General features: G+C 37.7%; 1 long non-coding RNA gene and 1 pseudogene across 1 annotated transcript; one reads left to right on the top strand and one right to left on the bottom strand.

The window, feature by feature from the left end:
* Positions 1-769: 769 nt before the first annotated feature.
* On the top strand, positions 770-13,767 carry LOC112093605. Its single transcript, XR_002903129.1, has 6 exons — positions 770-831; positions 1,197-1,300; positions 3,137-3,231; positions 3,676-3,793; positions 7,585-7,673; positions 13,668-13,767. It is a non-coding gene; the product is annotated as an uncharacterized LOC112093605 (long non-coding RNA).
* Positions 9,956-11,127, bottom strand: LOC21398332 (annotated as a pseudogene).
* Positions 13,768-14,964: the final 1,197 nt, after the last annotated feature.

The raw sequence follows: 14,964 nt of genomic DNA, 5'->3' as shown, positions 1-14,964 counted from the left end.
ATCTAGAAATCTTCTTAAGTTGATCGAGTCGGTTTTACTCATGAGAGGGGGGGAGAGAGAGAGCATTTTTATTTAGAATTTTAGACTAAATATGCAAATTCCATTGAATGCAATTGATTTTGATCCATGAAACTATAATTTAAAATTGTTTACGGTGCACTTGCTCTGTTATTGTTGAGTTTGAATTATAATTATTATAAGAGCCGTTAAAGTTCTCTTCGATAAAGAATTCCATGAGAGAGAGAGAGAGAGAGAGAGAGAGAGAGAGAGATTTTAGACTAAATATGCAAGAAACATTGATTTTGAGGCCAAAATAATTTGTCCTATTGGAGAAACTCCCTTATTTTCTTGTGACTTTTCTCAAAACAGAGTATTGAGTCATATTTTTGTGTCTGTCAATGTTTTGTTTGCTATTATTTCTGACTATAGGAAATACCTACTTCTTCCGGGGTCAAATGCCAACATTGGTGGAGTATATGTTGCTTCTTTACCATGCCTTATTGCCAACTGCACTCCGGTACCGTTTCTTCTAGAACAAAGAATATGGAAGTCTCTTTTCATCACTAATGACAAAATTGTATTTAACCTTCAAGCTCGTGTCTGTTGTTGAAAAGGTGAGGGTTTTGTCTTATTTTTTTCCCCTTGCAAAATTGGTAATATACGTTTCCATGTTCCCTATATCTTTCTAGTCTCTCGTGAAGGTTGGGTTTCTGGTAAGAGAGGTGTTTTTACCAATGTGTACTTTTCTTTTTCCCTCTCCATTTCTGTGCTGCACTGAAAGCTTTATCGCGTAAGGAAGTGCACTATGGAGCATATGGGACATCTGAGCAGGTAATTGGATTTAGTTTTGCATAGAGTATGCTAACAAACTTGCCATGGCTTGAGACACACATGTGCAAGATCATCACATATGAATCAACAATGTCATATCTTTTATAGTAATTTTCTTGTTTAGAATTTGTTGAACTTCTAATTACCATCTAGATGTTCTGAGGAACCTGTGCTGCCTAGACTTGTGTCTGTTATTTCTATTTGCCTTATTTCTTTTGAAGATATTTCATCCGTGTTTTTATAGGGAAAAATTGTGTATTTGTTCTATATGCCTTCTTTCTTTGGAAGATTTTTTAATTAGTTTTTGTTTAGGGAAATTTTATATTTAAGTAATGCAATTTTAACCCATCAGTTGTCAGAAACAGGTGAATACAGCTGGTGATCTATGCACTATATGGCAAGAGAAGATGCACGCTCCTATCCTACTTCGTTGCAAGCTCATTTTCTGTGAGGACTGTGTTTCAGAATGGTCAGTTTATTGTCTGTTATCTAGACAATGTTCTGTTTTCCATTCTTGGACAACTCTTTTGGAATTACCTTCAGTTGCACTTTCTGCCTATTACATAATTACATTGAGGTTTATTATGTAGTTGTTCATAGTTCCTATTTAATTGAATTGTTTTTGTGCGGTTATTTTGAGGTTTACGTCTCAAAATGCCTCGAGGCTTACGCCTCGCAGAGGCAAATTATTGACACCTCTTAAATAGACACCTCATTAAAATTTTATTTTAAAAAGGTTAAATATTGACACCTCATTAGAATTTTATTTAAAAAGGTTAAATATTGATACCTCATTACAATTTTATGTGAAAATTTTATATATTTGTTTCCGGGAGCAGGGTGCTGTGATGGATTGAACCCTTTTGTTTCCCCATGTATATGTTAAGATTTATTTTAAAAAGGTTATAGCACTCCTTTTGATGTCGGGCACAAGATAAAGAGAGAAGAGTTGGAATCTAATTAGAGAAGACAATCATAAAAAGAAAGGGAACCAATAGAGAGAGAGAAACAGAACCAGAAACGAGAGACTAGAGGATTAAGAGAGAACAATAACAGAAGATGGAAGTAGAAATCTCAAAATTTTATTAATCAACCAAAAACTCTCTTTTGAAATTATAATTACTATGACGTTTATAGAAATCTATAAAACTAATAATGTAAACTTTAAGTAAATATTCTAAATAATCCAAAGGGATAAAAAATTATCTCAAATAATCTTAAAAGATAAACTTAATGTCAAAATCAAAAGTAAATATTGAAATTAACTAAATCCTAATATCCTAAATCTTAAAAGATAAACATAACTTCAAAATCAAAATTAAACATTGAAATCAACTAAATCCTAATATCCTATATACTTATTCCTCATCACCTTTGATATTACCCTTTTTCTTGCAATCATGGCAAGTTCCGTGTTTTCCATGTTTTGTTTGTTGTTGTGGTTTTGTTTTTGAGTTTTTGGCTGATTGATGGACATATTTTCTTTGATTCAAGAGGGAACGGACATGTCCTCTGTGCTGGGTTTTGGAATGAAAATTTCCTCTTTTTTTTTTTTTGTCCTTCCAATAGCTTTAACAAGTTGTCTTTGAATGGACTAAAATGCTGGTTTGTGGTTTAATCTTGGATGTTACTATAAACATTTGAATGTTTTTGTTTGACCCATAGAAGACACAAGATTATGAATATTTAAAATTAGTTATGTGATGTCTGCCATTTAAGATTCATTATTTAACATGCTACTTATGACTTGTGAGGCATTAAAAACTTGGGACAGTTTGAATTCATTCTGCAATGACCATGAATTGACTTGGTTGTAATTATGTTGGAATATTCCTTCCTAACAACATAGTCCAATCATTTTTTAGTTATCATTTATTTTATTGAAAATAAATAATAAACTTCTATTTTTATAGTGGAATTCAAGAACTCAACTTTAGTCTTTGAATAAAAGAATTAATTCTCATCTTGGGCCTCACACATGCGAAGCACACGGGCTTCAACTAGTTTATTATTAACAGTCTCTTTAATAAGAGTTTAAACGGTTATATTTATTTAAGAAAAAAGGAGAGAGAGAGAGAGAGAGAGAGAGAGGGAGAGAGAGTGAAATGCTAGTTAGTGCTGGTTTTATGGACACAAATTGTTAAGTTGCTGAGATTTTATTGCTAGGCTATCAATTGAAAATGAGAAGGATGGTTGCAACATTTGGTTGGTTGCAAAATGAGAAGGATGGTTGTTTATGATTTTCTTTTACGTATAGCATTTTGTACCTAAATTATAATCACAAGCAATGTGGTATTTGTTTCAGGGTGAGAGGTGGGATGATGAATTGAGGTGGAACTTGAAAGATGGCAATAAGAAGGGCTTAGATTTTGAATAAGTCTACTAAAACGTCTGTTAAAGGTAAGAACATGGGTTCCTTAATAAGTACTGAAATATTGGATCATCATTTTATACCTCATTTTTTGTGTGTGCTCATGGAATGTTTGTTACAAATATTGTTGCAGTGAAGCTGTGATACATGATCATATTGCTGTTCATTTCATGAATTATGTTTGATATTGTTCCAAGTATTGGAAGTGGAAATACATGAAATGTTTGCACAGGTTGCTTGAATAATAAGTTTGGGGTACATGGAATCCCCCTTGGAACCAAATCTCTTCTTTCTTTTGGCTGTATTTCTTCATATTGAACTGATACGGTTTAATACTCGTGCTTGACATCCTCATCTTCAATAATTTTTTGTTCATGTTGCGTTCTTTTGTTCTCTTTAATACTTGTGCTTGACATTCTCATCTTCATTAATTTTTTAATTCAAGCATCTCTATATGCTTGTTATTCCTGAAGCCCCTCGAAAGAGTTGGTTGTTACTTGAAGTGATCAAGAACTCAAGGGAGACTTTACAAGAAAAATATGCTCCATTGCAACAGAGCAAGTTATTTCTTTTTAGGGGAAAAATAATAGAGTAAGTTATTTCTAATCCTAAAATTAACTCCTTTTTCCTTTTGGATATTGCAGATTGTCTTTTTTCTCATGCATGCTTTATTTTTATTTATTTTTTATTTTGGGCTGATAGTATGTATATGTTTCTTCAAAAGAGAACAAAAGTTAAGGCATTGACTTGGAACACGAAATTGTTTGTTTTTTTCGTTCATGGTATGTCTCTATGTGAGTTTTTGTTTGTTCAAATTATTTAAGAAATTTTCTCTTACTATTTCTAAAGCTCTTATGAACCAAGGTTTTAAAAGGCGGTATCGGGCCTCGAGGCGTTTTGCCTTTACGAGGCGAGGTGTAAGCCTCAAAAACTGCCTATAAAAAATTTAGAAAAAAAAAAATAATAGTAACAAAAACTAAATCCATACTTAATAATCATTAAAATCATGAAATTTAATTAAATATCCACATAAAGACTAAATAATTATCAAATTATAATATCATAAGGATCATAATGCACTTCTAAAAGCCTAATTTCCCAAGTCATCAATCAATAATCATCATCACTACTAAGAGAAGCATCAGCCAATTTAAATCTCTCATTGTCCATGAATTCTTGGCTGTTAGTGTAAGAATCACAAGTCTATCCACTCTTCTTCTTCATCCTCTTGCATGATCTCCTTGCCTCTATCACCTAATTATAAAAATTAAACTTAAGTTACTATCTCTTATATGATAATTAGAGTAAATAATAGAGAAGACAACTAATAATTCATACGGCATATCTTGCCACAAACTTGTCCTCTTCTTTTTAGAGCTTTTTTGAGCTCTAGTACTAGTACTAGTACCTTCTCCATCCTCAAAAAGATCAATGTCAAGATTGTCAATTGCTTCTTCTGTTGGAATTTCGCTTGGCAACTCATCAATGATTAAGGGATCCTCATCTTGCTGAAGTGCCTTTTTTTTCAAATGTTGATCTTTTAGCTTCTTGTTGAACATGATGTAGACCAAGGAATTTATCTTTTGTGTAGTCAAGCGATTTCTTCTCTTGGTATGAACTTGGTTGTGGGTACTCCAATTGCGTTCACATCCCGAAGATGAACAAGTGAGACTCAAAACTCTAACTGCAAAGCTAGCCAACTCTGGGGTACTATCTCCAAATTGGGACCACCAATCATCTGAATTTAAAATTGATATGAAAATAATTAGTCAAACAATCTAAATTGTTTTATTAGTCAAAATTAATAAGATAGTTTCTACTTACTAGGATTGCATTTCATGTATGATCCTTGAGCTTGACGAAGGCCAAAAAACCCATTCTTCTGTTGAAATTCATCTTGTTGAAATTCATCTAGTTGGAGGTCGGCCTTCTCTAGATCATTTGAGTCCTTAAACATCCTATTCATGCAATGGTACAAACCAAGCTTGATCTCAGGATGGTTGGAAGGATTATCAGAGTATCGAATACTTGGATTCAAGTAGTATGCCGCGGCATGTAAATGTTGATGCAACTGAAAATCCCACTTTTTGTCAATGATCTCCCAAATCTCCCTTGTAGTCTTTCTCTTTACCTCCCAAGTTTTTAGCAATTTCCTCTTTTGCCTTGTCCATAGCCCCATATATAAATCCCATGGCGGGTATCTTTTCAGAGTCGACTACTCTCAACACCTTCACTATGGGTTGTGTAGACTTAAGAACATACCCAACAGCAGCCCAAAACTGATTATCCTATATGACTATCTTTTTCACCTCTTTCCCATCCGGTTTCTTTACATATGAACTACTGTTCTATTCCTCCGATACAAACATAGATTGTAGAGGCTGTATTAGTCTATATCTGCACTCCAAAGTCAAATAGGCAGTAGCAAATCTTGTTGCAGCAAGTCGAACAAGATCCATTTTGGTAAACTTTCTCATCAATGACAACACCCAACGGTGATTGTACACATAATTGCTAATTTTTTTTACTTTCACCAAAGCCCTTTTATGTTGTGGCAATTCTCCTAGTTTCTCAAGGATCAAATCAATGCAATGATCAGCACAAGGAGTCCAAAATAAGTGTTTTCGTTTCTCCATTAGTTTTGCTCCAGCAGCCTTATAAGCACTTGCATTGTCAGTCACAACTTGAACAACAAGATCTTCCCCAACTTCTTCAACAATCTCGTCAAGCATCTTAAACAATAGATTTGCATCTTTCTTTTTATCAGAGGCATCAACAAATCTCAAGAAAATAGTTCCATGAGGATTGTTGACTAAAAAGTTGATCAAACCTCGATTTCTAGCATCCGACTAGCCATCAAATAAAATAAAAACTCCTGTTTGTTTCCAAGTCATTTTAACCTCCTTCAAAATCCATGTTCTACACATATTAAAATAGGAGGGGCTCCTAGCAATATTGAAAGCAAGTGCATTTTCATAAAAGAACCTACCAATGTTGAGATATACTCGAGAACGGGCATCTTTATCTCTTGATGTCGTTCTAAGGGAAGGTCTTTCGTTTGCTTCTTTATCATCCACATTGTTCAAAAACCTGTCCATGGGACCTCTAACTCCTCTATCACTAACCACTTGCGGCGATTGACAAGAGTCGACAAATCCATCACCATAATAAGAGTCAACATCCACCATTTCTTCAAATTTTTGATGCGCTAACTGTTTTTCAACAGCCCACTTGTTCATATAGTCATTAATTTCTTTGTTCACATCATCAGGAACCTTAGGACAAGGCTTTACATTCTTATGAGTGCAAGCAAGGTGTTCTTTCATCCTCTTAACACCTCCTTTAATAATTTGATTGCAAAACACACATTGGAGGTAAACATAGTCCTCATTTTCTGATGTAATTTCTTTTCCATATTTTCAAGCCGGATCCCGTCTCCCACTACGACTACCGCTAGCATTTTGTGGAGGTCTCATCCTAATTCCTAACTTAAACAAAAAAAAAAAACCAGAATTACAAGAGAAAAACAAACAATATAGCATTTAGTTGTTTCTCTCATAAACACATAAGGAACATCAATGCATAAGAATAAAAATCTTTAATATATAAATAATCGAGTAAGCCTTCAAAATGCAAAAAAAAAGGTTGAGTAGAAGGAACCTTGCGAAGGAGTAGGAGGAGCTACGAAGAAGAATGAGGCACGGCGGTCGGCGATGAAGGAGCTGCGAAGAAGAACGAGGCACGGCGGTTGGCGGAAGAGGCGCGAAAGAATGAGAAGATTTCGCAGAGGGAGAGGTTATGTTTTCAGTCTCTGGTATTTGGGCTTTCGGGGTTGGCCGGCCTAATTCAATTAGGGTTAAAAACCCACTGAAAATCCTATACAAGCAAGGCGTGTGCCTCACTAACCGCCTGAGGCACCGCTCAAAGGCGTGCGCCTCAAGCGGTTGAGGCGCACGCCTCAACTCCTACCCTCTAAGGCGTAGGAATGGAGGCGCTTTTCTAGCGCCTCGCCACGAGGCGCGCCTCAAGGCGTGCGCCTCAGGCGCTTTTTAAAACACTGTTATGAACACTTTGTTTTTTCTTTATATATTGTACATATACATATTAATTCCCATTTCTTTGCAAACTAAATACAAAAAATCTTCATTTGGCTGTTGTTTGTGGGCATTCGCGTTGCGATTTGCTTGATTACCCAATTTTCTGTTGAACGCTTTAAGATGTGTTTATCTTTATTGGTCATCTTTGTCAGTGGGAGTAGATATAACGAGCTGTGTTATTTTGAGTTTTATTTCTTGTTGGCTGTTCTTGAACTTTTTTACTTATTGTTTCTCCCTTGTTAGTTTTATTTTCCATTTTAGAAAAACCGATTTTTATGCTAACAGGCAGGCTGGAACTTTTGTGAAAGTTGACGTATGGCATGCCCTTAATCTCATGATACAGATTTTATAGAGCATTCCAAACATCTCCTTGGGTAAGCAAATTTTTCCTCGTTATTTTCATATAATAAATGGCCAATGAAAATTTAACACCCAAAATTTTAGGGGTTTAATTTTGTAAATAAATTTTGGGCTCAATTGCAAAATTTTTTGAAAAGTGGGTCAAAATTTGAGATTCCATCAACTTTGACTTTGTCAAAGTTTGACTAGTCAAAGGGTCCATCATTTGATCCAAGAACCCGACCCTCCCTCTCTTTCTCTTCTTCTTTTTCTCTTTCCTTTTTCTTTCTTTCTTTCTCTTCCCTGCTGACGGCCATCAGTCGTTGACGACGTTTTCGGTGTTTGTTTTACACACCTCCTGGCTCATCGGAAAGCTCTCGTTGAGCTGAGTTCGAAATGCTGTCATGTGGTTGCCAACTCCTTCGAATGAAGCTGCACGAAGTTCCGAAAACAACTGAAACTTCTGATTGCGATATCTCCTCCGGCCGACCTCCGATTGAGGTAATTTTAGCTCCTGTACATTCAGAATGAAGAGAAAAAGAAAAACCACCCCTTTTCACATCTCGATTTTGGCCGGAGCATCGCCATTTGTGGTGGTTGTTTTTGCTGCCGCCGCCGTTGTCGTTTCTCCTCTGGGCTGCTGTAGGCGACATCGCCCCCACCTTCAGCCTCAAAACTCGTAGATGAGTCCATCCCGACCAGTAGCCGCTGTCGACGCTGCTGTTTGGTCAGAAACTCAATGGTGAGGAAAAATTTTAATAGGATATATGGGTGAGATTTTATTCGTCTTTTCGTTGTGAATGTACAAAAAAAATCATCTCAATCAAAATTAAGACAAAAAAGTTATGACATTTTTAAGAATATAAAAAATACTGTTCATTAACTTGAGTTTGAGTTTATGAACTCGAGTTGAAGGGAAAACTTAAACTCGAGTTTAGCCCCAAACTCGAGTTCAAACTCAAATTTTACAAAAGAATATGAACTTAATTAAAATTGTAACTCGTGTTTAAATTTTTTTTTGAGTTTTGTTACAAAAGAACAACCCCAAAATTATAACTTAAGGGTGCGTTTGGTTTCAGTGACGGAATGATAATGGAATGAAATTGGAATGTGCTGGAATCATAAACTGATTCTTTTGTTTGATTGGAGTTATGGAATCAATACCTGAATGAGGATTATGTTGTTTGGTTGACAACGGAATGGAATGAAAATAAACTGTATTTTGACAAAAATACCCTTGATTAATAATCATAAATAATTTAATAATTTAATTAATTAAAATAGTAAAAAAATAATTTAACTATTAAAAAAAACTTTTTATTTGAAGGATAATAATTTAAAAACTATATTTCAATTGTAAAAAAAATAATATTTGATATTTTTATGTAATAATAAATTATCACAAGCTCAAATATGATAATTTTTGGCATCTACCATGATATGTTCTCTGAAAAGTATAACTTTGGCCCCTGTCAATAATAAAAATGACAATATATTATTCAACTACATATATAATTTCAAAATATAGTCATATGTCAAGTAAAGCAAGTTCATAGTTAATATAATTTAACAAAGTGAAGTATAATCCTAATTAGTTATTTTTCTCTTTTGGAGATCTATATCTTTTTCTGTATAAGATGTTGATCACCATTTATATATAGTTGAGCTATTAATGAAGGCGTGCCTTTTGATAGGTAAAGTTTATATAGAACCGTGAAAGCTTACTCAATAAAATAATAAAGAAAAAGTTTGGATAGAATCACAGTTGAAAAACACAGCCACTTTATCCTCAATTATGTAAGTTCAAATTTTCAAAACTCACGTTTGGCTTGATTTTTTGTTGGTTTGATGTTTATTTCTTCAGGATGCACAAAACCTCATGTAATATAAAATAAGAGGTTAACCTAATTGGGTTAATTCAGTTGCCAATATTGTTAAGTAAAAGTCTAATTGTGGGGTGGTGGGTTGATTATGCTGCAGCATTATGGAGGCTCAAGTGCAAGAGGCAGTTCCTCCTCAGCCTCAGGTTCAAGTCACATTTTCGCTTGGGGTGGTGGATTGTTTTCTTCTGTTTTTTGTTTTTTTCAGAGACTATGAAATACCAATTAGCAGACTTATTAGGGAGCAAAAAATCGATTATCCCCTTTGAAATTCACAACAAATTAGCATTTGGTATTGGGAAACTCATTATGGCTTACTATTGCAAATGCATTCTACAATAATAACTTTTACAATATTGTTGAAACAAATAAATAGAGAAGAAAGAGACAACAAAAACCGCTAACTTAGCGAACTAAATTGGGCGCATCATGCAAAATCAGGAGAAGTGTATGCCAGCCTTGTTGAACAAAGAAAGCAGATACAAGAATTCCTAGAGGGTGAGCTTGGACGATCTCTTCTCTTCAAAATTGCCCTCCTTCAACACGGCCAAAACCCTGTTTTTGAATTCAGATGGCTCCCCTTCTACATCACCAAATGCTAGAGCTAAAAGTCCATCCATATCCACATCTTATTATCATTTCTTCATCTGCTCCATCATCATCATCATCCACATCCATATTTAGGTATTCATTGTTGTCCCTGAGTCTTGAAAAGTCCATCTTATTATCATTATCCTCCATCAAACCTTGTCCTGAGAGCTTCAGTGCTTGTACAGTCTTGTAGTTCTTCTCCAGTAAAGTAATGACACTCTTCTGCCTAAAGATTGAACCAAGAGTCTTGTTCTTACGGTTGAAGCATATCCGGAGAAATCCATCCCACTCTTTTTGCTTCACTTCAATCCAGGGTTTCCTTGGCTCAATTCGAACCACAGAGGAATTCACTTTCGGGGGAGGGCGGCAGTTATTCTTTCCGACTTTAAGGAGGTGCGAGACTCGGGCAAGTAGTTGGGTGTTCACAGTAAGACGACAGTAGAGCTTGTCCCCAGGCTGGGCCACCAGTCTCATTTAACCAAGAAGGCTAAATATATGCAATTCAATTCATAATAAAATCAAAATCACGATTCAAAACGAAGAAAACCTCAATCGCAATATAGGATTAACCAGAATCCAAAACATAACAACCAATTCTGCGGATATTGAAACAAAAAACGCAACGCAATGGAAAAAAGAAAAGATTGGAAATTTAGAAATAAAGAAATACCTTCAACCGATTGGAGAGAGGAGTGCCCTGGAAGCGCCGCTGCAACTCGAGGACCATACGAGGGTCGACCCCGACGGCGATGACCGCCTTGCGAGCTTCTAGAAGCTTCTTCATAAGGTTTCCGGTACCAGGACCGATCTCGAGGATGGTGTCGGTAGTCTTGATACCGGCTTTTTGGACGATGGAGTCGACGAGCAGAGGGTTCTTGAGAATGTGCTGTCCCTTTAACTTGTGGAAGGATATGCCTCTTTGGTACGGAGCGTGCGCTGCTGCGTTCGGCTTCGGTTTCTCTTTCCTCGCCTTTCCGCCCGCCATTGTTGCTCCCAATTGGAACTGTAGAGAGAGAGAGAGAGAGTTATGAGTAATTGTGTTTGGTCTCGGAAAGCTTCGTTAGGGTTCGGGAATCGAGGAGAGAGAAGCCGGTGACAGGTGGTGGATGCGTAGAGAGCTCGGAGTTGGTTCGGGAGCTTCGAAGCCATGGCGTCGATGGTCAATGGCTGGAGCTTGGTGGTCGAGCAAGAAATGGGGGCTAGGGCATCATGGACTTTTTGGAGAAAACGTGAATCAGGGCTGAATGGAAAAGCCATTCCACAGCCCCCTACGTGAATGGCCATTCACTCAAAATGAGTGAATGGGCGTAGGAAAGCCCTTTCTAACCTAAAAAATGAAAGCAAACAATGGAATTAGGTGGAATGGCTTTTCCTTTTCATTCCATTCCCCCAACCAAACATAGCCTAAGTTAAAATTTTTTTAAAATTTTGATAAAAAAACAAGCCCATAAATTTCTTTTCTTTTCAAAACAGTTTCTCATAATTTATAATATATTAAGAGGATGTTTGGTAGAGAGATTCATTCCCTGATTTGAATCATAATTCGTGGTTCGTTACAGTATTTTCTCTCAAAAAATACACGTAAATCGAAAATGGTTCGAATCACATGGTTTAAATCCTCCAACCAAACGTCCTCTTAATATATTCTACCGTTACTCTCCGGTCTCCGTGCGAAAAAAGAATTTGTGCCCATTCTTTATTAATTTAAATTTCTCTCTCTCTCTCTCTCTCTCCCCCCTCCGTCAGGCTCTCTCTCTCTCTCTCTCTCCCCGTTCCCTTGCATTCTCTATCCCTCTCACGTTAAAATTTATCTCTCTCTCCCCCTTCCGTCAGGCTCTCTCTCTCTACCGGTTCCCTTGCATTCTCTCTTACCCCCCCCCCCCCCCCTCATTCTCTCTTCTCGTTTGCTTTTTCTCTCATGCCACGAGGACCTCACGGCGGAGAAAGAAGGTCGCTGGCTGCAGATGCCGTCGGTAGTGAGAGGGAAAGCACAAGCGAGCCACCACCGTGGGGCGTCCGAAACATTGTGGCTATTGCTGCAGTGAGATTTAAAAAATTAGGGTTCAGATGCCGTCGGTGGTGAGAGGGAGAAAGCACGAGCGAGCCACCACCACGGGGCGTCAGAAACATTGTGGCTATTGCATCTTACCGGCAAAAAAGCCTCGCCTGTGGTGAGATTTAAAAAATTAGGGTTCAGATGCCGTCGGCGGTGAGAGGGAAAGCATGAACGAGCCATCCCCGCGCGGCGTCGGAAACATTGTGGCTGTTGCTTCTTACCGGAAAAAAAGCCTCGCCTGCGGTGAGATTTAAAAAATTAGGGTTCATATGCCGTCGGCGGTGAGAGGGAAAGCACGAACGAGCCATCCCCGCGGGGCGTCGGAAACATTGTGGCTGTTGCTTCTTACCGGCAAAAAAGCCTCGCCTGCAATTAGGGTTCAGATGCCGTCGGCGGTGAGAGGGAAAGCACAAGCGAGCCACCACCACGGGGCGTCGGAAACATTGTGGCTGTTGCTTCGTACCGGCAAAAAAGCCTCGCCTGTAGTGAGATTTAAAAAAGTAGGGTTCAGATGCCGTTGGCGGTGAGAGGGAAAGCGCGAGCGAGCCACCACCGCGGGGCATCGGAAACATTGTGGCTGGTGCTTCGTACCCGCAAAAAAGCCTCGCCTGTAGTGAGATTTAAAAAAGTAGGGTTCAGATGCCGTTGGCGGTGAGAGGGAAAGCGCGAGCGAGCCACCACCGCGGGGCATCGGAAACATTGTGGCTGGTGCTTCGTACCCGCAAAAAAGCCTCGCCTGTAGTGAGATTTAAAAAAGTAGGGTTCAGATGCCGTTGGCGGTGAGAGGGAAAGCGCGAGCGAGCCACCACCGCGGGGCATCGGAAACATTGTGGCTGGTGCTTCGTACCCGCAAAAAAGCCTCGCCTGTAGTGAGATTTAAAAAAGTAGGGTTCAGATGCCGTTGGCGGTGAGAGGGAAAGCGCGAGCGAGCCACCACCGCGGGGCATCGGAAACATTGTGGCTGGTGCTTCGTACCCGCAAAAAAGCCTCGCCTGTAGTGAGATTTAAAAAAGTAGGGTTCAGATGCCGTTGGCGGTGAGAGGGAAAGCGCGAGCGAGCCACCACCGCGGGGCATCGGAAACATTGTGGCTGTTGCTTCGTACCGGCAAAAAAGCCTCGCCTGTAGTGAGATTTAAAAAAGTAGGGTTCAGATGCCGTTGGCGGTGAGAGGGAAAGCACGAGCGAGCCACCACCGCGGGGCATCGGAAACATTGTGGCTGTTGCTTCTTACTGGCAAAAAAGCCTCGCCTGCGGTGAGATCTAAAAAATTAGGGTTCAGGATGAGCAGGGACAACGTAAATGTAGTGTTCTACGAAGAGACGTACCATCCGATCAAAGCAGGAAGCATCGACGGCACCGACTTTGTACCTCACGACATAGCCGTCTATCGCGCCTATCTTTGCTTCTCCGTTCTTCTCTGTCTTTCTTTTCTCTCATTCTCTCTATCTCTAAACATTGTCGTTTCGTTCCTTATAAAAAATGTGAAATTCTCTCTTTTGCAGATGACCCTCTCGGTGATCCCAACCCCTTCGGCAACTCTTACAGTCTTGCTGCACTCTCTACGCCGCCCGTCTTTCTCACCAATCCATCGAACACAGGCTTTGCAAGGTTTTCCTTTCCTTTCTTTCTTTTGTTTGTTCATGAAAAAATCTTTGCTCATTTTCTTTATGATGATAGAGGAATATATTATTTAGTAGATAAATTAATTAATTTTTTAGAAAAGTGTTTATGGCGTTTGGATGGTATGGATTGAGCTATGGGAAAGCGTTGCCGAGGAAGAATTTACGCTTAGTTAGGCACAATGGTAAATTTTCTTTTTCTCATTCCTATTTCTTTATTTATTTATTCAGAAATCAAGTAATTTTTTTTTAATTTATAATTTTCTCCATATAACTTGTATTTTTTTTTAATTTTCGGGATTTTTCGTTCTAGAGAGTGACGGCCATTAGAAATCAAGTTGGATTTTTGGTCTGCTTGGTGCCGATGTCGCTTAGGGGTTCCTGATTAGCCCTAGAGTTTTGTTTTCTTGCAGATTTGTTTCCTTTTTCCTGTTCTCTTATATTTATGATTTTGTATTTTAGGAATTTTTTTTGTTCATATTTGCATGTCTTGCTCTGTTATTGCTGAGTTTGAATTAGATTATAAGAGCCGTTAAAGTGGTCTTCCATAAAGAATTCCATGAGTGAGAGAGAGGGGGGGAGAGAGAGAGTAGACTGAATATGCAAATTCCATTGAATCCATGAAACATTGATTTTTATCCATGAAACTATAATTTAAACATTGTTTACTGTGCACTTGCTCTGTTATTGCTGAGTTTTAATTGGAATTATTATAAGAGCTGTTAAAGTTTCTTCCATAAAGAAGTCCATGAGAGTTAGCTTATAATTTAATCCTCTTTGTTACTCATACTTGTACAATTGTTTTTCCGTTTTGGTGATTTATTTCAAAGGAAACGTTTTTTATGCACTTTTTTTTTATTCTTGAAACATTTAGTTGAATTCTGATCAAAAGTTTCTAAGTTTGATAACGTAAATGCCTATTGCATTTGATTGTTTTCCAATTTTCACCTATATTTCCATTGATGTGGATATTTCTATTGATACTCCCATAAATCCATGTCAATTTTTTCATCCTTAAATAAATATATATCCGTTGTTTCAGTACCTTGTAAATAAATAAATGAATATCTACCTTAAATATATATATATATATATATCCATAGTTTGAATTATAATTATTTCAGTTTTTTCAAATGCCTTGGTTTGGCGGGCAGCAATGGTGTTCAAGTGTCTTTTATTG

This window comes from Morus notabilis, unplaced genomic scaffold, assembly GCF_000414095.1.
Source record: "Morus notabilis unplaced genomic scaffold, ASM41409v2 Scaffold70, whole genome shotgun sequence".
Taxonomy (NCBI): Eukaryota; Viridiplantae; Streptophyta; class Magnoliopsida; order Rosales; family Moraceae; genus Morus; species Morus notabilis.
Note: the sequence above shows the minus strand (reverse complement) of the source record. Positions and strands in the feature narration are given on the sequence as shown.